The 24,836-nt window shown below is 47.8% G+C and overlaps 1 long non-coding RNA gene across 3 annotated transcripts in view; it reads left to right on the forward strand.

Annotated features, from left to right (window-relative positions):
* Positions 1 to 13,954, forward strand: part of LOC130156650 (uncharacterized) — a 92,415-nt gene extending 78,461 nt beyond the window's left edge. For all 3 annotated transcript variants that reach the window (XR_008824540.1, XR_008824539.1, XR_008824541.1), the window contains 2 exons: positions 7,985 to 8,100; positions 8,322 to 13,954. This is a non-coding gene — a long non-coding RNA (uncharacterized LOC130156650). The remainder of the gene's footprint in view (positions 1 to 7,984; positions 8,101 to 8,321) is intronic.
* Positions 13,955 to 24,836: the final 10,882 nt, after the last annotated feature.

Here is a 24,836-nt window from a genome sequence, read left to right on the forward strand (position 1 = left end):
CCAGTTTAAGCCACCTTCTGAACACTTTGGATTAAAAGGAATCGTTGGTCTTCTCAAACCTTTTACTGCAAGGAGGCTTCCAGTTGCAAATTACTCTTGTAGGTCTTCTCTGTGCTACTTGTAATGTTTCAGCACAATTTTGGTGTACTGATGTACCTTTTAACACTTGAAGGGGGCTTTTAAAAAAGATGGGGACAGACTTTCTAGCAGGGTCTGTAGCGGCAGGACAAGGGGCAATGGTTTAAACTGGAAGAGGGTAGATCTGGATTAGATGTTTGGAGGAAACCCTTCCCCATGGGGGCGGCGAGGCGCTGGCCCAGGCTGCCCGGAGCAGCTGTGGGTGCCCCATCCCTGGCAGGGCTCAAGGCCAGGCTGGACGGGGCTGGGAGCAGCCTGGGCTGGGGGGAGGGGTCCCTGCCCGTGGTGGGGGGTGGGACTGGGTGGTCTTGGAGGTCCCTGCCAACCCAAACCCTGCTGTGATTCTGTGACAGTACAAGGTTCAGTATTTCACTGCAAATCTCACAGTAGAGGTCGATAAAGGTTTACTAACTCTATTTTTTCTTCTTTAAAAGAAGAAAAAGTTGAAACAAAATTAATGTGTGTGCTTTGTCAAATTGTCAGGTGTGCCATTCACAAATCAGTGCAGTCTCAGAACTTTTCTTCTTTTTTTTTCTTTTTTCCAAACTTTGTCTTCAGACATTTCCCACTTTAACACTGTAGAAAGCATATCCCCTATTATTTTTACTTTGGTGGCAATAGTGAATACTTTGCTCCAAGGCGATGTTAAACATTTTTAAAGTTATTTTTCAATTCAACCAGCTGATTTGATCTTCTGAAAATCGAGTTTTTTGATTTTTAAAAAAATATTTTTTATCTTTCTTTCCCTTGATCTGGGAGACGATGACAAGCCTTTATGTCTAAACCATATATGTTTTTATGAAATTAATATCAGGCAGAGATAAGTTAAAAAATGATTTACCACAGTATTGCAGTTTAGGTTTTTGAAGTCTGTCAAACCAATGTACAATGAAAAATGGAAGAAAGGAGTTTCAGGTTGCACTTGAGTGGCTTTTTGGTATTTGTATGTATTAATGCTGCAAATCAATGCAAATTTTCTGAAGAACCAAATTTACTAGCTTTATTTCTTCATTTGAATAATTGCTGCCAATAAATATCTCAATAAGCCGCCATTTAGAGAGTGATTTTCATAAAAAATAGTAGTCAGATCCTCTGCAGTGATAAACTTCCATGCACAGCGTGTTTGCAGCAGCTGACAGCCCGGCCCCCTCCGCCGCAGACTCTGCAGATTTTATTAACCTCCCTCTCCCTGTCATTTTCGGTGTTCCGCATAGGAAAGCTCTGCGATGGGCTGCTGGTGGGCTGGTCATGATTTTAATTCTCTGCAACATCATGGATCAGCATGAGAAAGCACGCATTCCTCACTAAGAAACCTGCTACTGGAAAGGTCCAAAAAATGGTGTTTTTGGAAAAGCACCTCCCGACAGGAGCCTTGAGGCCGTCGCGCCGCCGGGAGTGGGCAGCGAGCTCAGCCATGGCACACCTGGAGACTGCCAGCATGAATTCATTGCTGTCCTTGCAAACACAGCTGCCCTCACCGGCGGGGTCAGAAAAACCCAACAAAATAGTCTGAATAAGAAAACAAACCGAAAATAAACAGATTTCATTTTTGAGGACAACTCTCTGCTATGGAAACAAAAAAGTCATTTTGGTGAATTTAGTGGTTTTTTCTGTGGTGTCTGCTAAAATAGTTGTTTGGTTTTGCTTTTTGAAATGCTTGGGCTACAAAAAGCATGCACCAGATTCTTCTTTGTTAGTTTAAAAAATAAGTAAGAGCAAAGCATGATCCGTCCTTCTGACTAATCGCATACCAAATTGCTTTACAATTGCACCAGAGAAAGCCCGTTCCTTTTTTATTTTTTTTCTCTGTGAGTGAAAGATCTTTATCTCTAGATGCTTCCCAGGAAGGAATTTTCATAACAAGAGTCTATTAAGAGATGCTTACAGACTTCCAGGCCATCTGAGAGGTTATGGGGGAAAAAAAAAAGAAGCAGAAAATGGTGTGACATGGTGCACATTCCGACTAAAGTGTCCGTTGCTATAGCAAATGAAGGAGCATAACTAACCTCTAACACAGCCTGCTTTGAAAATCTGTGTGGTTTGTTAAGGCTCTTTTGTTCCGAGCCATTCATTTTCTCCATTTCTGCTGCAGTTTGCTAAACTGCTCCCAAATTATTGGAATTTATAGTACAGAAATGGTGATAGATGTTAGGTATGACCTATAAAACCTTAAAGCAATGATGAGTAAATCTTCTGTGTCATCCTCACTAGCCCATTAGTACATCGATGCAATACTTGTGGAGCAATTTCAATGTTTTATTTTATTTTTTAGATAAAAGATGGATCAAAGCTAGAGGAGAGAAAGCATGGGTTATCCAAGCTGTTAGCCAATACGTGTCTGCTTTAGGGTAACATCTGTTGAGGTTTCTGCTGTCTCCAAGCTTTCATTGGTTTGAATGCTCCTTCACACCGACTCTTTCATTGGTGCTGTCAGCACCTTTCCTAAGTTCATGCTTTTCCTCTTGGTCCTTCATGCAGTTTTGCAGCCCTGCCTGCTCTAAGCCCCCAGAAGCAGCATGGAGCCCCTGGGCCGTCTGAAAGCTGGAGCTCAGCCTTTCCAAGAGCATGGCCCTTCCAGGGGAGTTGTCTTGTGGCCAGTACAAAGAAAACAGCTCTGCGTTTCAAATACAAATATAAATACAAGCAAATACGTGGTTTTCAAAAGTAATTGCTATTTACATTAGCTAGCGCAGGAAAGAAATCTGATCAAAACAGTGAAAAACACATTCTGTTTGCTCTGGAGAGCAGCAGCTTGCATGAACTAAGGATAAGGTAGGGTTAATGGTCACTGGCTGAATTAAAAAAGCAAAAACCAGTAGGCATAGATAAACCCAGAGTTTGCTGTCTGAAAGATACAGAGAATTCCCAATATGAAAACCAGTGAATGACTGTAACCCAAACTGCTATACTTTTGTGAAAAGAAATAAGATGTGAGTATATATAGAAATGCCTGTTCAGATCCAATTGGCATAAAAGACTATAAAACTGAAGTTAAATTAAAAGTGAAGGGAGCTTCCCACATCCCACGTTAGAGCTGGACTGGCGTCGACTTTACTGGCCCAGCCTGCCCAGCAGCACACACAGTGCCGGGTGCTGCAGGCGAGACGTCACAGGGTGCTGCCGTTTAAAGTGCAGAAACTCGACAGAAAACGTGTTTTCTCAGGGGGGACTTTAAACTGCAGGGATCTCTGCCCTGTCCAGAGGCATGCACAAGCCCTCAGTGTAACCTGCTGTGGCCGCAGCCCCCCGCATCCTCAGCAGTGGCAGCGGCTTCCTCTTACATACCCAATGGAACCTTCTCTGCAGAATAAAATGAAACTGCAGGTATCATCAGGTGTCAGCGTGGTGTTCTGTAATGGGGAGGATTTACTGCTCTGATCTTCTGCAGGGTGGGAAAGGCCATAAAAGCAATGCCACTGAGACTGCAATAAAGTCAGAGTCAATTCTCCTGCATCGCCTTTGAGGAAGGAGGTGCTTGCTGGTCCAGGCTCTGCTGCTACCCCTGCTCGTGTGGGCTAAACCAGGCGTCGGGGGACTCTGCAGCCCCCATGTGGATGGGCAGAAGATGCAATTGTGCTGCTGTACCAGCCCTGCAAGGGCAAACTGCACTGGTGATACCAGCAGCCGCTTTAAAAAATGCAGACAGTTTACAGTTAGCTTTACTTAGTTTACTCTGTTGTTTTATCTCTTGGAATGCAAAGGCTGTGCCTTGTTCTAAAACTGAATTGAACAGAGCAGCAAAGAAACACAGTTGTGCCTCTGGAAAGGCTCCGTCCCACAACCCTTGGCAAACCACTGTTTTTCAGCTCTGAAATAGGTTGATTTGTTTGTCCCCTAAGCGGGAACAAACCAGCATCACCCAGCACTTACCAGTGCCAGGGCACTTCTCCCGGGGTTGCGGAAAGACCCCATCTCCCTGTGGTTGTGTTTTTGCCAGGGCTGTCAGAAAGTCTGGTGCTGGCGAACAGTTACAGAGCTCTTGCACTGAAGCAGCTGAGCTGAGCTTGAAGCCGTATTAAATCTTGACATTTTAAGAGAATAAAATAAATAAAAAGTACTCACTGTTTTACTATAGCCCGAGCAGAACCTGCACTGCTCCTAAAGCCTAAGAACAGCAGTTATCGTACACAAGGAAAGCTCTTACAAGTTACTCAATTGGGAAATAAATCTAAAAGTCAAGTTAACCAGCAAAATACTGAACTTTTTTTGAAAACGAGCACACTGTAGCGGTCTATTTCTCCAAGAGGAGGTTGATTATAACTGACATCATGAGACTTTACAGCCACAAAGGCTCCAACTTTCAAAATATTTGCAGTCCTTGGAGCGCTGAACTGTGGTGGTCCTCGTGCTATCATGTCCTGCAAGCACCAGGTGAAATCGCTCCTCTTCGCCCTTGCAGCCAGGACCTATTCAGCAAGATGAGCTTGGCATGGTTTTCTCCTCTTGTCTCGCCTTGCCGTCCCTTACCACAGTATCTCCTTTTCAGCTGTTCTGAAAGAGTGACTCTCTTACTTGAGTGTGTTTTGGTCCATTAAAGAAATGAAGAACTGCATGAAAAAAGGATTACATGCTATGGAATCCCAACAGAATTAATGTTAACGTCTGTGTTTATATTAGATCTTTCTTTCTTTCTCACTTCTTTAGATTGCGACAGATGCGTATAACAAAGAAAATGGGGAAATATGCACTGCATCTCTCCGTGTGTGTGTTTTTTAATAAGGTTTTGAATGCCATTAAGCCCAAACCCCCCAAATCTTGAGCTTCAATGGAGACTGTGATCATCAGTGTTTGAAATTATAAATCTAAAAAGTACAGCTGGAAAACAAGCATTTGAAATCTGAAAATATTGTGCCTGTAGGACTAATTATGCTTTTGCAAACTTTATCAAAACATTGCTGTTTATTTAAAGTTAGCAGCACAAGGAACACCATCGTAATGAATGGTGACTATTATGACTCATGCACACAAACATCTATTTTCTGAAGAAAGTGACAATTAAGGGCTTACAATGGATTTTGGTTGTTTTAAGCTCTCTGCCAGGACAATGCAGAATTGGAGACACTGTAAGTATAAAGGATGCTGAAAGCCTGTTCCCCGATTTCACAGGACACTTCTCAGTTTCCTCTGAGGTGCACACTGAGGGTCAACTCACCACTCAGAGTTTACTGTAAACTCTGGAGATGGGGCGCTGATGATGCGAAACTATCAGGGTGATGGCAGTTAAGAAGCAGGTATCTTGAAAATTCCCTCTTCTTCAGCCCTGGTAGGGAAAAGACCCCAAACCCACTAGAGACGTGTAAGGTTTTTCTCAGGTGTGGTGGAGAAATGCTGGTACCTGCTGGAAACAGCAGATACACACAGGATGTAAAGTACTCGAATTACTCAAAATCCTGAGTCAAGGCATAACAGTGAGGAGAGTTTCATAGTTCAGCACAGCAGTCCCTTGTAAAGATACCTGAATTTGGAGCTAATTTCTTTGCCTACCAAAGATGAAAATGTAAAAGAGCCTTTTTCTCTCTACTTGTCTGTGTCTCTAATCTCAGCAAGTGAAATTAGTCTGCAGCTAGGTGTCTAGCTCCTATTTAAATAGTAATAATCCTGGATTTATTGTCTCTCCTCTCTAATTTACTCAGTTTTTTTGTGGGTGAGATTCCTCTTCTTGCCTCCTTGATCCCCCCTGTGTCGTTTTTACATGATGGAGGTGTGTGTGTGGGTTCCTTGTGTCCGTGCAGTGCTAGGATCCGTTGCCCTGGGGTGTATTGTGCCTAGCTTGTCCCTGCACACCAGGATTATTGCAAAATCTTGGGTGAAGCTCCCTGCTGCCTGCGTGCCTGGTGCGAGGGGGGGGCCCGGGGACCCCTGGCATGAGGGACACGGCTGCGGGTGCTCGGTGGCACCCCTGGCACGTGGCTGGGCAGATGCCTCCAGGGTGCCCTTTCACCCAGGTGGAAACCGGGTGGGAAACGCAAATGCAGGGTCAGCTGCAGCTGTGGGGTCCGGGGGTGTGATGTCTCCCACCAGGCTTGGTCCCACACCAGGGCTGCACTTGCAAATGGTGTCGGAAAGCGGAGAAAGAGAAAAGGGGCTTTTATTTGTACACTCATGAGTGTATCACGTTGTGATTTGACATCACTCAGACGGAGGTCGCAAGCTGTGCCCAGCTGAAGTGAGAGAACTGTGCTGGCAAACGCTTTAAAAACCATTAAATTAGACATAGAAAATCTTCGAGAGAGGATGTTAATATCTTTATCATTTCCTCACATTTTTTGTTGCCTTTTATGCAGACATGGTTACAGATTAAAACTGTCACATTTTTAAAGGCCGGTAGATCCTGTGCTGTGCAAGTTTTTTGTCTCAGAAACAACTTTCATCGTGAACATTATCATACCAGGTTGCTTCAGCTAGTGCCACGTATAATTTTAAAACAAACCTTCTCTGTGAGAGGAAGGCCATGATCCCCTGACGGTGGCGCAGCGCGGCGGGCAGCGCGGGGTCCCCCCGTCCCGCGGGGAGGAGGCACAGGGTCTGTGCTGCCTGTCCTGCCGTGTGCCGGGGGTGGCTCCCGTGGGACACCCAGGAAGGGGGTTCGGCAGGCAGAGCTGGGAAAGCTTGGTCTTCCGAGTCATATCCCCACGGCACTGCTCAGCCACGGGCTTCTGCCCGTAAGAGGAGGCTGTGCCGGGGCAGCTAAGGCGGCTCCTTTCAGAAAAGGTACCATTTATCATCCGACTGCTCTTTCAAGGGAAAGATGAAATAGGGCGATTTCGGGAAGATTTCAAAGCACCCAGAAATTTGCATTGGAGAAAGACCATGAAAGAGGCATTTAGTGGGGGGTCCAGGGAGCTGGGTGGTGGGTGTCCATCATCCCGTGGGCAGAGCCTCAGCAGCAGGGGTTGCTTTCGTCTGTGGCTTTTATGCTGCCCAGTGCCTGGAGTTGTCTTCCAACGAGATGATGCAGAACAAGAGGATTCATGAGGCATAAAATAGAGCAGTTATTAACAGAATAAATGCACTAGAAACATCCCACTGCAGCCAGTGTGTTTGCACTCTTCCCTGCTCTCTCTTTGAGGGGCAGCAGGAAAGAAATTGGGCCTGAAGCAGTAATGAGGTGAGCCAAAGGAACCACAGTAGCTCTCCTGCAATGAAATATTGCAACTATAACTGCGGGCTAAAAAGAGGTGAGGCTGAGGTGTTCTGTGTATGAGGATGGTAAGGACAGGGCGAGCTGATGGCTGACAGTACCCAGGTTTTCTGAGGTGACTGCAGACACCTGTGTGACCCAGGGATGCTGAGCAAGTGCCACATCGTGCAGAAAATCACACTGTAAAAAAGTCCCTACTCCTAACTCCAAAGTTAGGAAACAGTGTACAGTGCAAGCTCTTCAGTCCTGTGGATGGGAATAATTACAGAATGCAGCAGGCAGACTTCCATAAGTGGTCTCTGAGGGAAGAAGAGGGGACAAATATATTTTTTTAAAAAAAAAAAAAAAGACAAGGAGAAGTGAAGACTGAATGACAAACCAGGCAGTAATGCAGGGCTACCAGGAGAGGTGGCCTTTTCCCACTGCTGCTAAAACATCTCATGCTGAAAACCTGATGCTATCAGACCATTTTGGACACCCTGGGAAGCACATGCTGCAGTACACTGGCGAGAGGTAATGCATGTACTAGGGACTGCTATTAGTGAAAGGCTTCATCATAATACTTTGATTTCCCTGGAGATGAAGTAGGTGCTCAGGTCTTGGAGAGTAAATCCAGGTCCTTGGCAGCTGTGCTGTGGATTTCAGTGATTCCCCAAAGGATTCATCAGTCTTTGAATTTTCTCTCCTCTGTGGCCTTTCTCCCAGTGGTGTGAGTCAGCCGTGTTCCTCCTCACAGATGGGACAAACTCCCCAAACCTGGATCTGGTAGATTTGAGTGTTTCCTGATGAGGATTCAGTTTCCTGATAAATACATTTTGCAGGTATGAAAAAGTCCCTGAGCCACATGCCCCAGGAAGTGGGAGGCTCCGGACTTGCAGAAAGCTTTTGATCATTAATTCTCACTCTTTTGGAAGTGCTGAAAATACTGCCTCCATTGTCCAAGGAGTTTTATGTTTCCTTTAATGCTCTAGTATATTGATATTCTAAATATTTACAGTGTAAAGTAAACTTATATCAAAGCTTTCCCGTTTTGCTTTCTTAGGTAAATCCTGTTTAACACCATCCCTGAGAGACTAATACAACCACCAAGGTGCGCTTTATTTTGTGCTGAGGTTCGGACTGGGCTTGAAGTTGCTGGTGTGTATTTCTCTAGAGGAACATTCTGTCCTGGCAGGACAGACTGAGCCAGACCGGCCCATCCTCCCGCCCAGCACACGACCCCTTGGAACGGCAGAGCCACGCCGCACGTGCACAGGACACGTGCCGGGACTCGCATGGCCAAGAGCTCTGCTCTGAGCACATCATTCAGCTCCACCAGAAGCATCCGCCCGGGGAATCCCACAGCCTGCGTCGGGCCGCGGTGAGGTGCCTCATCCATCCCACCGGCAGCAGGCAAACCAAGCTGCGGACGGCGGCGGGTGCTCAAGCACGTGTAGTTGTGTCAGCACCTCGTCCATCTCAGTTTGTGGGAAGTCAGGTCTGAGCCGCAGCAAGGTACCAAACGTGTCAAAGAGTTTGTGGGCCAGAGGGAGCAGACACAGCAGTGCTCTTTCTCCTGTTCCTTCATCTGCCTCTGGCTCAGTCGGTGAGAGCACATCTCTGCACTCCTCCTTTCTCCTTTGGAAGCAGCTGAAGTACCACTTAGGCAGGTGCAGTCTTACTCTTAGTGATGTCGGGAAAGAGTTAATTAAAGGCAATTCACCTGGGATCACTGGGTTAGGTTTTTGGATGTGCATAACTTTGGAATCCAGATGCCTGTTACTGCCAACAAGTGCCATGGAAGCCTTGTTTTGCAAGAGGAGAAGGAGGAGGTCAGATTGCAGTCTGTGAAGCTGACTACATGATACTACATCCCATGGACAGACAGGAGTCCTGGTATCTTTTTATCTGCACAATTAATTTTGACTACTGAATACACTTAACATATGCAGGAGGAAGAGCGAACTATTTGTTAGCATTTGATGCGGTTCTTTTAAACTGCCGAAGTCTGGCATTGCAATTACTACTCTTACACTATGCACTTGCAGTAATTTACAGTGGAAGTCAGAGACATCTCCGAGTTAAAAGCAGATCTCCTGTGAGGAGGATGTGACAAAGTTTAAGTAGAAAGCTGATCCCCTCTGCAGGAATTCAGAGATGCATCTTGATATCTGTAAGGCCTTGTAGGATGCAGGTTTTTGTCTTCTGCTTTCAAATTGATATTCTGTTGCTAAATCTAGGCCAGCTTCACTTAATTTTTTTTTTTTATGGTGTCTCACTTTTTTAATTATTGAGCTCAACTCCACAATGGTTTGACTCTTTTTGATGTGCAGCAGCTGGTCGTGGACTCTGCAAGCAGGACTGCATTTGAAAATCAAGCGAAGGAAAGTGCTGGTGGAAAATGGATAAAACATGGATTATTTCCTGTAACAATAAGAAAAGTGCTGTGTGTGCAGTACCGTCTGTGATCAAGCATGCTGCTGCAGCGTGCCGTGCCTGAGTTTGCGTTACACAGTTGACTGGAGCAATTTGGGAGAACACTCTGGAGTGATGGGAGCATCATCCCAAAGTCCTGGATGTGGAGCAACCATATGGGCACCTCAGTGTTTATCCTTCTGGATCTATATCTTAGCCTGTGTGGACAGCATACCGTAAATGTAACCTGGGCAGCCAGAGGAGCAATAAATCAGGAGTGAGCCCAAGAAACCGAGGCTGGTATGAGCTTGTGCTGCAGAGAGGGGTATGTGATGTATATCTGACCTTTCAGATGTGGGGGAAGGATATTTCTCTGTTTATAGATACTAGGATTTGCGATTAAAACTGTATAAAAACAATGGCTTTCATGCATTGCGCTTTGAGGGCTCAGCCTGAACTGGTTCACAGAAGCACGACCCAGTTCCTACACAGTGCTGGCTTTCAGCAGCCGCCCCTGCAGGAGGCAGGGCTCCGTCCAGAGCCTGCTGCAGTTAATGGAAAGGCTCCTCTTCATTTCCCTAGGACTTGGATCAGATCCTTAGAAGGCAATTTGGGTAGTGAGGTGAGAAATTTGGGATGACCAGCGTATCAATAACACGAGCATCAAGCTTCACTCCCTTCACCTCAGTTCACAAACTAATTCCAATCCAAATGCTAAGCAGCAGACCTTCCACATGTTGCCAAGGCAGATGCAGATACTAAAAGGTACATTTGTAAACGGGTCTTTTTAATGCATCCCTCTAGTGTGTTATTTTTGTACATTTATTCTTAGTTTCATCATGGCTTCTGGTTTTAGTTACTGTCCTAAGGTGGTGCTCTGACTGTACCAACACCTGTTAGACCCAAATTTTAATGTGATTTAGATGAGAGGAGGGTGGGCACTTTCTACTCCACTGACCCAGTCTCGTGTTTGCTGGGAGAAGCCAGTGGAGCAACACAGATTTGTCCCAGTAACTTTATGGAAGGTCTTTGTTCCTGTAGGATCCAAGCGCCATTTTCCCTTTCAATATTTATTTCTTAAGCTCAGCATTCATGGAGAAAACACTGGGCACTGATGACTTCTCACAGCAGCAGTGCCCCTTCCCCCAGGCACCAGCGGTGAGCCTCACGTTCCTGGCGCAGCGGGCGTGTGTCTGGCTGTGCCTGTGGTGGAGCAGGTCACGCTGGGGAGGCGGTGGGCAGGGGCACTGCGGGCACTGCGGGCACTGCGGGCACTGCGGGCAGGGGCACTGCGGGCAGGGGCACTGCGGGCACTGCGGGCACTGCGGGCAGGGGCACTGCGGGCAGGGGCACTGCAGGCACTGCGGGCACTGCGGGCAGGGGCACTGCGGGCAGGGGCACTGTGGGCAGGGGCACTGTGGGTAGCCCAGTGCCTTCGGGGAGCCCGTCCACGTAAACATCAGCGTTGTGTTGAGTGGTGGTACTTGTTTGTGGAGGAGACGCGTGTCCTACTGAGAACTTCAATAGCTTTGTGCTTCATGTGTTTCTGGCACGGTATTCCTAAGAAATGCTGATTGTGTAAAATGGGATTTTGGGTGAAACCACCAACGTTTGCGTTTAGCATTGCCCTGACAGAGCAAAGAGAGGGGGGATGCTTCTCTCTGCGTCTCGGTTCAGTGCACTGGGAAGGTCCATTCCCGGATTGAGGTAAGCGAACAGGCAGGCGGGTGAGGATTCATACACCAGCTTTCAAGAGACCATTCCCTCACAGTTCCTTTGTCCTAAGAAAGAAAGAAAGTAATTTCTAGAGGATAATTTGAATTACTGTCTGAAGGTGCATTTTTCTATTTCTTTCTCTCCAATACAAGGATGGTTGGGGTGGACAACCCCAACTTCTCTGCCTCTGAGAGTGGGGGTGAGGCACGTGGCCCCGCAAAACTGGCAGCTGAAGCCCGAGTCTCTCAGAAGGAGCAGCCTTTCCTTGCTTGCGGCGGTGTCCCAGGGTCCTGTCATTGCTCGGGGCGCAGGAGGGGTGGGGGTGTGCTGGGTGCTGCTCTGCAGAGCTGTGCATGGACCCAGCGGTCGCACTGCGCCGCTGCCTAGCGGGTCTCTCCCCTTGTGCGGAGGGGCCGGGAGCCCGGCAGCCTTGGCCCTGCAGAGGGGTTCAGACCCTGCGGCGAGGCCTTTGCCTTGCGAGCCCTGTGCTTCCGTGCGTGTGCGCTCGGCGTTTGTGAGCGCTGGCTGCTGGCTCTGACGGCCACCCGGTACGTTTGTGCGGTGCCTGCGGACGCTGCGCGGGGAGCTGGGCCGGCTGTCGGCTGCCCCTGGCACGGGCGGCTAGGCAGGGGGAGCTCAGCCAAACCGCCTGCTAGCCCAGGGCAGGGGGGGCAGCTCCAGATGCCCATCCAACTTTATTGTACAACTTCATTATCGTCTGCCGTCATAAATGATTTCTGGGGTTTTTTTACAGTTTGTCAGAACTTTAAACTCTTGCATCAAAGTCTTGCTCTTGTCCATCGCCTTGTAACTTGGTAGAAGGGGTACAGGATACGTCCCTGATCGTGCGTGATTGCTGCTGGGTAAGCGCTTGGTGAGGCCCAGGAAACAATGAGAAGAGTATAAATATCAGTTACAGAAGGAGATGTTACTGGACTCCTGTGGCAATTTCCTATGGTAATAAGCATCTAGGAGGATATTAAAAATGTCATTTGTGCTTTAAAAGTAATAATAATTGGAATAGATTCTGGCATCTTTTATAACAACAGAGCTAGCAATTATTACTGGGGATATTTTAAAAGAAAACAAATATATTAAATAATTAGTTAATTGAATTGCCAATATTGCTGATGCTGCTGATATTATTCTGAAAAAGATGAGATTAGCAGCATGGTTTTGCACAGTTATATTTGGTTGGAGATAAAATTAAGAGGAGGACTGAGATGCATTCAGCTGGCTCTGCCCCGAGGCTGGTGTGCGGTGGGGAATTCTGCAGGACCCTGGTGCTCAGGCACCTTGCCGGCAGCTCACGCATATATCCATTCCAGCATTTTACTGAATCTATTTTATTTACCCATTGGAGCTGCGCACTGTGGACATTTCCCTTGGAAAACCTCTCCTCCCACCCTGCCTTTGGCACAGTCTCAACCCTCAGTTTGTGCGAGCTCCAGACCTCCAAACGCACCCCTTCTCCGTCTGGACACCAAAGCAGAGTGACAGGTTTTGGAAAGCAGTCAGCACATTGGGTGACCCCCATGGAACATGGCTGTGCAGTGCTTACGTAGGAGGGAATCTGGCTGGAACACCTGCCCTCCGCACGCTGAGCTCCTGGAGAGGGCAGGCTCATTCTCAAGCCTGCTGCTCGGTGCGTGCCTTATGCCGCCAGGTGCTAGCGAGGGGTCCCCGCTTCTCAGCCCAAAAGCTGTCCTTGTCCTCGTGTACAGGGCTTCTCCAGGTGCCCCAGGAGTTACCTCTGTGCCATCCATCGATTGCATCTGCGTGGCTGCCAGGGATGGATGGCTTAGAGCTCATTGCAAGATTGCTGCTTACACAACTGGGTCATTCATGCTGAAAACGGACAATGTAAAATGCTGCCTTCCCTCCTCTCACAAGCAGGAGCTGTTTTTTCCTTCCAGTGCCGGTATGCAGGCTCCCTGTGCTTCCCAGTGCAAGAGCTGCAAAAGCAGCCTTCAGCTTCATGCACCTTCAGGCTTATTCTTTCTCCTGTAGCTGGGACACATGCACTGCGATCCACGGCTCAGCCATGGGTTTCCCTGCTGCATTTCCGTTTTCTTCTACAGTTTCATCATGCCAGTCACATGCAAACTTGCATCTACATCTATGTATCTATATCTACGTGCACACATGCAAGGATTTAAATGCATGTTCAGCAGAGTGACAGCCCTGGTTTGCAGGGAGAGCTGGAAATAAGAGGCTTAGCATGTACCAACTTAAAAATACAACCTTTTGTGATAAAACAGGATTGCTATTACATTTTTCATCCTGCTACAGCTCTCACAAGGAGTAAAGTGGTGTGGGGTGTTGCTGTTGTGAGAAGAAAGTACAGACTGGAGTCCCTTGGTGCCAGGGACAGGGCAGGGTGCCCCGGGGGGTCCGTGTGGCTGAGGGCTCTGCCCCTGCCTTCTCCCCACAGGGGAACAGGGGTCTATTTCTGTGCTCTTTAGAGACCTCCATGGGCTGAATCGATTTTCATTATTGTAATGCACTTAAAGGATATTTCCTTTCTTTAAAGAAAATAAATGCATTGTTTATTTCAAAACTGAAGATGTGTGTGCAATTTATTTCCACCCAGCAGACACCAGGAAGCATAAATGCCTGATGAAAACTTATTTTGCCACATTTGACTGTCTCTGAACTTGTCAATAAAAGCACAGGGCTCTGCAAAACTTGTCCATCATAAAGTAATACCCATTGTGTGTTGTCCTAGTTTTAAAAGAAACAAAAATATTTTGAAATTGATGTTTCTTGCCACAACCTTGATGACTGCTGTGCTAGTATTATTTCTTCACGTCTCCCCTTTAGTGAAACAGAATTTTTTTCCGAGTCTCAGTGGTAAAACCGAATCTTTAAATGTTTAAAATTCTGCCTGTGCATCCCATGGCGCTGGGTGGAGAGGCACTCGGGCACACCTGGGAGAGCACAAGGACTAGCAAATCAGCGGCAGCCGCACATGCAACATCTCCGTTAGGAACCCGTGGAAGGAAGCTCCCAAAATGCTGCTTACAGAACAGTCACGGATTAAATGCAGAAACCAGAGGCCTCCCGGCAGACGTAGCTGTTGGAAGGGCTCTGGTTTAACAGCAGCAACAAAAAAGTGCCCCGTCGGTCCCCACTGCAGCGTGTGCTGATGCAGACACCTGATGCAAAGCCGGGGGCTGCTGGCACGTCCCCCACACCGTGGTGTGCTGGCCCTGCACTGGCTCAGCGTTGGCACGGGGGCTTCAACAGCCTGGGGAGTCTGATTTCTGCAGAAATACCCAGAGCAGCTTCCCTAAATCCTGCACCGGGCACTGCCGCCGTGGCTCCGTGCTCTGCCTCTCTTCAACGCCACCGCTGCTCTCCGCTCCGGAGGCTGGTTTTGTGAACTTCTCTGCCTACAGTTGGCAGATCTCTGTAAGGCAAATTTCCTGATCTTATGATGCCAATGGGGAAGAAAGCCTGCTTCTAGAAACTATTATATTTCAGCTGAATGGTCCAGGTGAATGCAGTGAAAGGGAACGTGACTTCTTTTACATTGCCACTCCATATCCTGCTTGCTTTTTTCCCTGGGTTAAATAAAACAGCAGCATGCTTTGAGCCCAACAGCAGAGAGCTTTCCCAGGCAGCATCGTGCTGCTAATTGTATTTTTTATTTTTATTCAGCATCAGGCAGCCTGTCTCACAAGAGAGTTCTACCTTTTACCCTTTTTTCCCAGTATGTTTTCACTCTTACTCAGTCTCAAGAACCACTCACTAAAGGAGCTAAACCTAATCTAAATGGCTTCATTCAGGCTGCAATCTCCAGGCATCTGGCCTTGCCGCGTACTACTGCACTCCCTCTTTCTTTTTATATAAATTATAAAATATATCCAAAAAAATTTCTGGTTGTAAGTCTGAAGACGTAAACATTATTTCTAACTGGCGTTCAGAGAAAAAAAAATAATTCTTTATTACAACTTATCAAGCCATGCCACTTGTCAATTTTATGAGTTTTTAAAATAACATCTAATGTTAACGTGGCAATGAATCTGTCTTAAGACACACTACCCACTCACATTTTATTTCCTCTATTAAAGGAAATGATGTATAAACACTATGGGAAAGCATGGATCAAACTTTTTAGTATCACATATAGTGCAAAGAAATCCAAGCACAAGCAGCTGGAGGAAAGGCGAGTGCCGTGCACGTTTCCTCTGGGCTGCGGAAACCAACAATTATTTTATCTTGATCCAGCTGCACAATAAACAGGAACAAATACTCCATTGTGGGGAGACTTTAATTTTGGTTTCACCATATTTATAGTGAGTGGGTATTGCTTGCTATAAAAAGTATGTTTAGGTCAGATGGTTATGCTTTAACATTTATTTTATTTTGGAAGCCTTATGATTACACTGTTAGGCCCTGATTCATGGGTGACCTTCATGCATGAACCCAACTTAAGGCGTATAAATAGTCTTATTGATTTGAATTTTAACATTGATTATAGTGGAGTGAGGTGGAAGTCAATGTGAATAAAAGTAATATACGGTGTGCCACCATCGTTCTCAGTAACACAACAGTGGAATTAGAATCCACTACAATCTTGCTAGAAAAAATAGCAGGCTCTCTTTTTGTGATGAGGTATGGATTTTAATCACTCTTGAATATACTGGAGTTCAATACATTCTATTTTGTCCTTACAAATCCACACACAAAATACAGGGGTTTTTTTGCATTTCTAGAGTTGAGAATGTCAGTGGTTCAATTTAATCCTGTCCTTTAAAAAAAGATTTCTGGAGTGGGTATAACACCCACTTCTGGCAATTTTACTCTCAGTAGCTGCACATGTTGTCATTCACACAAAAAGACGTGTTTAACCTCTCACTTCAGAAGAGATTCTTTTGTAACATGAAGCCTGATTAGTTGTGACACAAACTATGTTATCTATATAATTAAGTGCCCTTGTGGGTTAGTCCGTGTTGGGAAGATGCTGTGACCCTTAATGGCGAGTACAAATGAGCAGAGGAGCCCAGCCCGAGGGGCAGATGGAGCCTCCTGACACCGTCTGCTTTCACGCAGTGGAAGGCGCCAACAATATTGAGGGATCTGCCTCCTCCCGGGTGCTCTGCAAATGCTGGGTGCTGTGGCAGCCCCTCGGGGAGCTGTGAGCTGTGGTGCTCCTACCCTGGCTAGCTGCGGCACGGGGCACTGGCCGCAGGGCTCCTGGCGATGCCCGCCGTGCCAGGAGCAACGACCCGAGCGCTGGCTGCGCTCCTCCTTGCACCGGGGGAAGCTGCACGGCAAAGCGCTCCTCTTGGCTAGATGCTGGGAAACCCCGAGGGGGAAGCCTTCCGCAGGGGTGCAGGTAGCTGCCCTGAGCCACCACCTCTGGCAGTGGCAGCTTTTGTGCCAATGGGTAACGGCGCCGAATCCCTTCCCCTTCCTCCCCAGCAGGAACGGTCATCCTCTGCTGCCTGAATAACGGGTCCATTTGGGGCCGGAGGGGTGAGCATTGCCGGGGCAGCGCTGCGTGTCAGACTGGGGGAAAACCCCTGCTCTGAACATGGCTTCAGCCCTGAATCGTATTTGCCAGGCTTTCACGCGTGTGCTTGGAGAACATGGGTACCAAAGCAGGGTAAACGCCTGAAGCAAATTCATTAAACATTAAAGCAAATATTTGCAGACATTTTGGTTTGCACCCTTTACACATCTCTAGAATGATAGTGATGGAAGACGGGCACGTGTTCAGCTGGCAACGGCAAGAGGGAGAACATCAGTGCAAGCGCCGAAGGGACAGAGGAAGGTGGCAGGAGGTGGCTCCCCGGGCCACTGTGGCCAGGTTGTTCCACTCCTCCTGGGGGAACAGACCCCTGATCCCTCGTCTTTTTGTGCAGCATGAACGGGAGACCATCCCTTGGAGCAGACCAGGAGCAATCCACCACTTTGGAGTTTGTATGTTGAAGTTTGGGGAATGATGGGCTGTGGCGGGGCAGGTGGTCCTGGACCCCCTTCTTCTGTGGGGCAGAGAGCTGGCAGATGGGGAGAGGCAGGAAAGAGTAAAGGGAATGGTAAAAGGAAAAGAGGGAAGAGAAGATGTGGACACAGACTGAACTGCTGAAAACTACACAGGTAAGTATAAATTTAATTGCCTAATATTTACACTTTGGCTCAGCTGGGAATCAGCTGCTGCTCACCATTACAGCCAGCAGCTGGTCAGATTTCTGCTCTGATGGAAGGACTCAAGCCTCCGAAACAGAAGAATGATGGCCAACATTAAACCAAATATTTTGCTGTGGGTTTGTTTTTTTTTTTTTTCCTCCTCAGCTCCTTATTGCTGGATCTGAAAACATTTGCAGGAATATCCAGATTGTCTCAAAATCTTTGAATAAGTAACACATGGGGAGGAAAATAAAGCATCATAAAATGACTCACCAAAATACCAACAAAGGCAAAGATATTCCACTGTCTTCAGCATTACCTCCAAACCCAGCTGGTATTTTGGGGCATGCTCCTCAGCGAAGAGCATTTCTTGTGTGGGAGTGGTGTAAGCTGCCCGCTCTGCAGAGGGGTGAAGGCAGAGGGTTGATCAGCACTGATAACACGCAGCTGTGGCCTTGCCTCAGCGGCAGTGGGTTGGTGGACATGGATGATGTGCAGCTGTAGCTCCTTCCTGCTAAGTGGTTAAATAGCCCTGAGGAGTGTGGGAGAGGGGGTCAGGAGGGAGGGAGAGAGAGAGGGAGGGAGGGAGGGAGGGAGGGAGAGAGAGAGAGAGAGAGAGAGAGAGAGGGAGAGGAGAGGAGGGAAGGAAGGAGAGGGGAGAGAGGGGAAGGAAGGAGAGGGGAGAGAGGGGAGAGGAGGGAAGGAAGGAGAGGGGAGAGAGGGGAGAGGAGGGAAGGAAGGAGAGGGGAGAGGAGGGAAGGAAGGAGAGGGGAGAGAGGGGAGAGGAGGGAAGGAAGGAGAGGGGAGAGAGGGGAGAGGAGGGAAGGAAGGAGAGGGGAGGGAGAGAGGGGAGAGGAGGGAAGGAAGGAGAGGGGAGAGAGGGGAGAGGAGGGAAGGAAGGAGAGGGGAGGGAGGGAGGGGAGAGGAGGGAAGGAAGGAGAGGGGAGGGAGGGAGGGGAGAGGAGGGAAGGAAGGAGAGGGGAGGGAGGGAGGGGAGAGGAGGGAAGGAAGGAGAGGGGAGGGAGGGAGGGGAGAGGAGAGGAGGGAAGGAAGGAGAGGGGAGAGAGGGAGGGGAGAGGAGGGAAGGAAGGAGAGGGGAGAGGAGGGAAGGACGGGGAGAGGAGGGAAGGACGGAGAGGGGAGAGGAGGGAAGGACGGAGAGGGGGAGGGGAGAGGAGGGAAGGACGGAGAGGGGAGAGGGGGAGGGGAGAGGAGGGAAGGACGGAGAGGGGAGAGAGGGAGGGGAGAGGAGGGAAGGAAGGAGAGGGGAGAGAGGGAGGGGAGAGGAGGGAAGGAAGGAGAGGGGAGAGAGGGAGGGGAGAGGAGGGAAGGAAGGAGAGGGGAGGGAGAGAGGGGAGAGGAGGGAAGGAAGGAGAGGGGAGAGGAGGGAAGGACGGAGAGGGGAGAGGGGGAGGGGAGAGGAGGGAAGGACGGAGAGGGGAGAGGGGGAGGGGAGAGGAGGGAAGGACGGAGAGGGGAGAGGGGGAGGGGAGAGGAGGGAAGGACGGAGAGGGGAGAGGGGGAGGAGGAAGAGGAGTGGGACCTGACCTGACCTCTGGAGGAAGGACGCACAGCATGAACAGTAGAATCTGACTGATGGCGAAGGCCTTGCTGCAGCCTGATAGCTTGCTTGTGCTGCAACACCGCCGTACTCCTGCAGCACAGCTGGGATGGTGCTGACTGTCCAAAGACCATTGAAATACCCACACCGGCGGTGTACCTGTTGGCGAAGAGGTAACGGACGGGAGGCTCCGTCTCTCTGCAGCCAGGGTACATGTGCTGCCGTTAGAAACACATACACAGGGGATGATGTAAGCCTTGATGTCAGAGTACTGACGGATAGGAACGAGGGAGGCTGCCCACCGGGATGTCCCAAGGACAATTTTTATTGCATCTGTTTCCCTTTAATGAAGTATGTGCTGACACCTGTTAACTGATCTTCCGAGGGCAGAAGGGTGCAAACACAACTGAGGGGGCGCAGGCACGAGGGGCACAGCAGAGCGGGGCACAACAGCTGCGTCACAGCTGAGAGCAAGGGCCACCCCAGCCATTTCCCAAGGTAACACATAGGATCATTGAACCGTTTGTGTTGGAAAAGGCCTTTAAGATCATTGAATCCAACCATTATTAAGCACTGAATTTTTTTCTAATTTAAAAATACAAGAGTAAAATTTTGTAAATACAAAAATGTGTATAATAAAAACAAAAATTAAAACAAAAATTACAAAATTATGCCCCCCCCAAAAAAAACCCCAAACCAAAACACGAGAGTTTAGGTCTAAGCATATTCAATTTACATACACGGTTGGAAGCTCCATGCAAAATCAACAGCTTTTCAGTGAGCAGAGAGAAGCTTGAGTTAATGAGTTATAAATGGTAAGGTAAAGCATTTACTACTGTTTTAACATTGGATTAAAGGAACTTTAAAGCATGCAATGAGCTGCAGATAGGGTTATAAAAAACTGTCGTTAACACTTAACTGGTGAAGTGCAAAGGAAATCAGAAGCTCTTTGTCTGCTTACTAGAGGTTATTGTGAAACATTTGTATGTAAATGTATGAAAGGAAAGTCATGGATATAAATTATCTTTACCTCAGAAAGCATTTTTAGATTGAACTGACATGGCAGAAGTTGAATAAGCATTCAGCTTTATCATTTGCTATTTTAGAGTTAGCTTTGGTTGAACACTCTTTGACAATTGTCTAAATAGGATTCTTGAAACATGTAACTGGCCCAAACCTGCTGAGGGGACAGCTACAGCACCACCTGGATGTTAACATTTCTTCCCTGAATACTGTAGAAAAAGGCAAAGTTGTTCAGGCTTTCATTTGCATTTTTTCTTGGGTTTTTTTTTTTTTTTTACTTTTAACCATGTTTCCAACAATTTTATTTACACCTGACAAATGCAGTCCTCTTTATTTTACTGTCTGTAAATTTTACCTTAAATCCTGTTCGGTTAGCAAGGCAAACCCAAGCACGTTGGTTTAACGGGCACTTTGCAGACCCAGCCGAGCCTGGGCAGTGGCCCTGGTCGGGCCCCTCTCCTGAGGGTCTGCGCTTTGTAACCACGGCTCAGGGCTCCTTTCTCTGCCCCTTTTCAGAAGGGTCAGCCACGACCTGAGGCTGTGAAAATCCATTTGACGATCGCCTGGTTTTGCTGTGACTCTCTCCGTGTCCAAAGAGCAGTTGTGGTGGCGCAGATGTGGTGGTACTTCGGTATGACGGTTCATTTCTTTGCAGAAGCTCTATGCGAAATTGAGCAACCATAGATGCTGCAGCAGAGGCCGGAAGGGGCATTAAGCCCAGGTGCTGCACATCCCACACCGTTTAGCTGTATGCTGTGGTGTAGGGATGGAGGATCAGTCTTGGCATTACAAGAGATCAATCTCAGCATTACAAGGTGGCCTTTGTCACAGAGCAAACAATGCCAAAGTGTAAAAAAGGAGAATCTTATGTGCCTGACTTTTGCCATGTCATTCAGTTTTTTAATACATACTCATTCCTCATTCATTATCCATGTGGCAGCTCCACAGAACCACCCCACAACAAATTCCTCTCTCCTGTGACTCTGTTTTTTGCTGTACACATACCTTGTTTCTGTTGGGTTGCTGTCATTTTGCATTTGCTTTCCTGTGGCTGTGCATACCAGAGGCTGAGGCATTTCCCTTATGCTAAAACCTCTAAGAAACAGGGGAAAACTAATTGCTTTCTAAACTTAATAAGCAGTGATCAAGGGTCTGTACAGAGCCTCAGCAAACGCTGGCTCCAGACCTCGCTGACGCAATGGAGCAGCAGGGCTCAGGCCACCGGCACTGATGTTTTGACCATGTTCCTGCCCTTACGGGAGCTGTGTGTCCCTCTGCTGCCTTGCACCTCACCAAGGGGCTCAGCCCAGCTTTGGCCCCGTCCCTGCAGCAGCACAGCATGGTCCGGGGTCGGGGGTCAGTGCTGGTCCCACGGCCACTGGGCAGCTGGTTGCAGCAAGGGAGGCTGCTGCCATCCCCGCGGCACTGGGGTGAGGTGTACGGTGCTGCATGGCTTACCATTGTGGCTTTGCTTGCTTTTGTCCTGTGTGCTGCATACTGTACTCCAGGTTTTAAGTGTAGCTATGTATTCTGCTGCTGGGGTTATGGAGAGATGAAGGAAGAGGTATTTGCAGGAATAGGAGCTTTCTGAAAGACGTGATACACCACATAGTGCACAGAAGGGGATGGTAGATGTCTGTGGTAAGAGGAGATACAGCAACAGAGAAAAACACTGAAGAGCACAACACTCTGGTGGAGTCATGGTGGGGAGGACCGAGGTAACTGGGGAAGATGGGAAGAGACCACTGGGCCTTGTGGAGGTGTGCTATGGGTGGGAGGACTGGTGCCCGGGAGGATGCTGCTGGAGCCCAGCTGCTGGTGAGGAGGAGGACGGTCCCTGCACCGCCCGGGAGGGAGGGAGGGCTCTGGCTGGGGGCTGCCCAGCCAGGCTGCTTGGGGGACATGCGGGAGTTCACGGCTGCTGCTGAAGGGGGGTTGGCCCTCCAGGTGAGATGAGACACTTGACAGCTCTCTCCAAATAGAGACCCGACTTTATTATTATTATTATTATTATACCAATTTCCTTGTGGAAAAAGAGACACTAGGCTGCTGCTGCCGTCGGCTGTGCAGCTCGTCACCTTCGTTTAGACCCTCGTCAAGCCTGCGTAAGGCCACCCAGAGCCACCTCTGGTTTGTGTCCCTCTGAACACAGGACTCAGGAGGTGCTGAATGCTGTCTCACTCGTGTTGCAGGGACTATGCTGTGGGGCTGCAGAGGCCCTGACATCTCCTTTGTCTAGTGCCTTTCTGGAGGAACAGGAGGAAGATGCACGCCCGTGTTGTGGTGGCTCTGCCTCTTGAACAGATGGGGCACGCACCACACTGGGTCAGCATGAAAAACACGGGGTCCCTCTGTCAAAGTGGGCCAGCGCTTATTTTTGCTGGCCTTCCTTATATGCAAAAATATAATCCCCTGACAACCAAGACTTCTACATTTTAGACCCTTAAAGCATTGCCACAACAAAGTAGCCATCCTTTTCCAGCCTAGTCAATCTTAGAAGAGCAAAGAGAAATGAAATTATGGAGTAACAGTAATCTTATTTCAGTTAATGATCTTATATAATAGCTTGTTTTGTGACAAAGCTCATCTTTTCCTCCTGAACACTGTTCAGCCACTAAACTGTGGAATCAGGATCAATTTCTAGAATAGGAAAGAACATGTTCTTGTTTGCTTCATTTGAATCTCTCTTTTAATGTGTTGGTAATATCTGCAATGCCCACTGCTGATGTAATATAGATCTAATTCTCAGCTCATTTAGCTGCTGCCTCAATAGGAAAACAATGCCTAGTGGGAGTGATGATTAGAAAGCAACAGCAGAGATATAAAGCATAGATATATGAAATAAATTGCAGAAAAGTTACTAATGACATAATCTCTGGTCACATCAGTCAACTGGTACTCTGAGGCACTACATTGCTGCTTTTTTTTCTTTTTTTTTTTTTTTTTTAATGATAGCCACATTATAAAGCAGCAAAGAGTAGAAAAGCAAGCAAGAATGCATAATACAGCCTCTCCTTCCGACCCCAATGTCATGAGAGCATCAAGTGCAGAGGAGACAGAGTCATAAAAATGAATTGCATGGAGCATGCCTCTCAAGCTGTTATCTGTTATTTATAAAGAATTAAAATGAGCTACTTATTTCATATGTGCCAGAAAAATGGGTTCATCAGTATTGAGCTGAAATGCATTATGACTTACTGATTCCTGATTTCATAGCTGTTGTACTTATTTGAAAACATATTTATATGCTTTGTATCAACTGCTAACCATTGAATTTTTATTGTACATTACAGAGAAAAATCTTATGTTTCAATTTGCATCTCACTTGATTCATTGACATACAATTCATAATTCTGGTCTTCTGTGATTTATTTGGGAAACACCTGATCACAGGCTTTGAGCAGATCCCTTCCTAGTGCAGGCAGGTAACCGCTGTTGATGCCCATCACACCAGGTGGCTGCATGTGCAAATGGCCTTCCAGCCTCTACCCACAGCCAGCCATGGCACGTCAGAAATGGCTTTGGCCATTTCTGGCAAAATCCACGCGTGGAACAAAACACAAATGAAAAGATCCAGACTTCATGAAGGGCATTGAGGAGCTGAAGGGAACACAGTGCCTGTAGAGCTCTTGGTGGTGTGTCCGGCTCTGCTCCTGGGACAGCTGCCCGAAGGCAGGCGAGGGCAGAGAGCACAGGCAGGAGATGGAGCAGTCTCTTACCTTAAAGTACAGAACACTTAAAATCAGACTGTTCTGAGACCGGTCCGTGGGTCAGTGGTCCTTGGTGAATTCCACGTCCATGCCAAGGTATGCCAGAGGGTCTAGGTCAGTATCTTAATTAAAGTTGCTGGAAGCTGGGAAAGTTCTTTCCTTTCTACCTTACCACCAGTTTACAAGCAGATGTTCAGGGTTTTTTTAGAAAAAAAACCCCAACAACTTCCTGTTTTTTAAGAAACTGTACAGACAGACAGCGTTTTAGCTGTCAATGGGAGCTGCTGATGCTTGGTGCATCTGAAATTCAGACTGCTGGTACTGGGGAGAACAACCGTGATTTCCAAAGCACTCTCTGAGGCACCTCTGCCTGAAAAACCAGTTTTTGCTGGGCACAGTGGAGCCATGGGGCGTCCTGCACGGAGCTGGGCATTCTGCGGGGGGAGCAGCGCTGCCCCGGCGAGAGGACCCTTGGCCATCGGGGCTGGCCATCCCAGGCAGGGTGGTGATGCCCACTGTATGGGTACCAGCATCATCGCAACCCGCACGAGGGGCGAATAAACACACGGCTGGATGAGCTGCTCAGCAGCCATCTTCAATGTGGCATTAGTAGTAAAGGTTTCTAGTGGGTTTCTGCTCAGTCCTGGCTGAGTGAGCTGAGAAATACTGAGGACAAACTCCTCCTGCTAAACAAAATGGCAAAACTTCCATTGCCTTTAAAGTTTCTCACTTGTGATTTTTTTTTCTTTTCTCCTTAAATCATTACCAGAACATTTCTATTAATTTTATCCCTAGCCTCCAGGTACAGACAATTCCCAGTGACTTACAGGTCTGGGCTGTCAAGGAAACTAAGTAGTTAGACTCCAATTAATATAATCAAGATACAGAAGGCCAAAAAGGCTTTGTTGGAAAGATTGCCTGGAATGAAGGGTACTGGTAGCACCCGTGGTATGATTAGTGAAAACATGTTGCTGAGAAAGAGTCTGCCGTTGTAATAAAATAACGAGCTGTATTT

The sequence above is a fragment of the Falco biarmicus genome, chromosome 11, assembly GCF_023638135.1.
Source record: "Falco biarmicus isolate bFalBia1 chromosome 11, bFalBia1.pri, whole genome shotgun sequence".
NCBI lineage: Eukaryota > Metazoa > Chordata > Aves > Falconiformes > Falconidae > Falco > Falco biarmicus.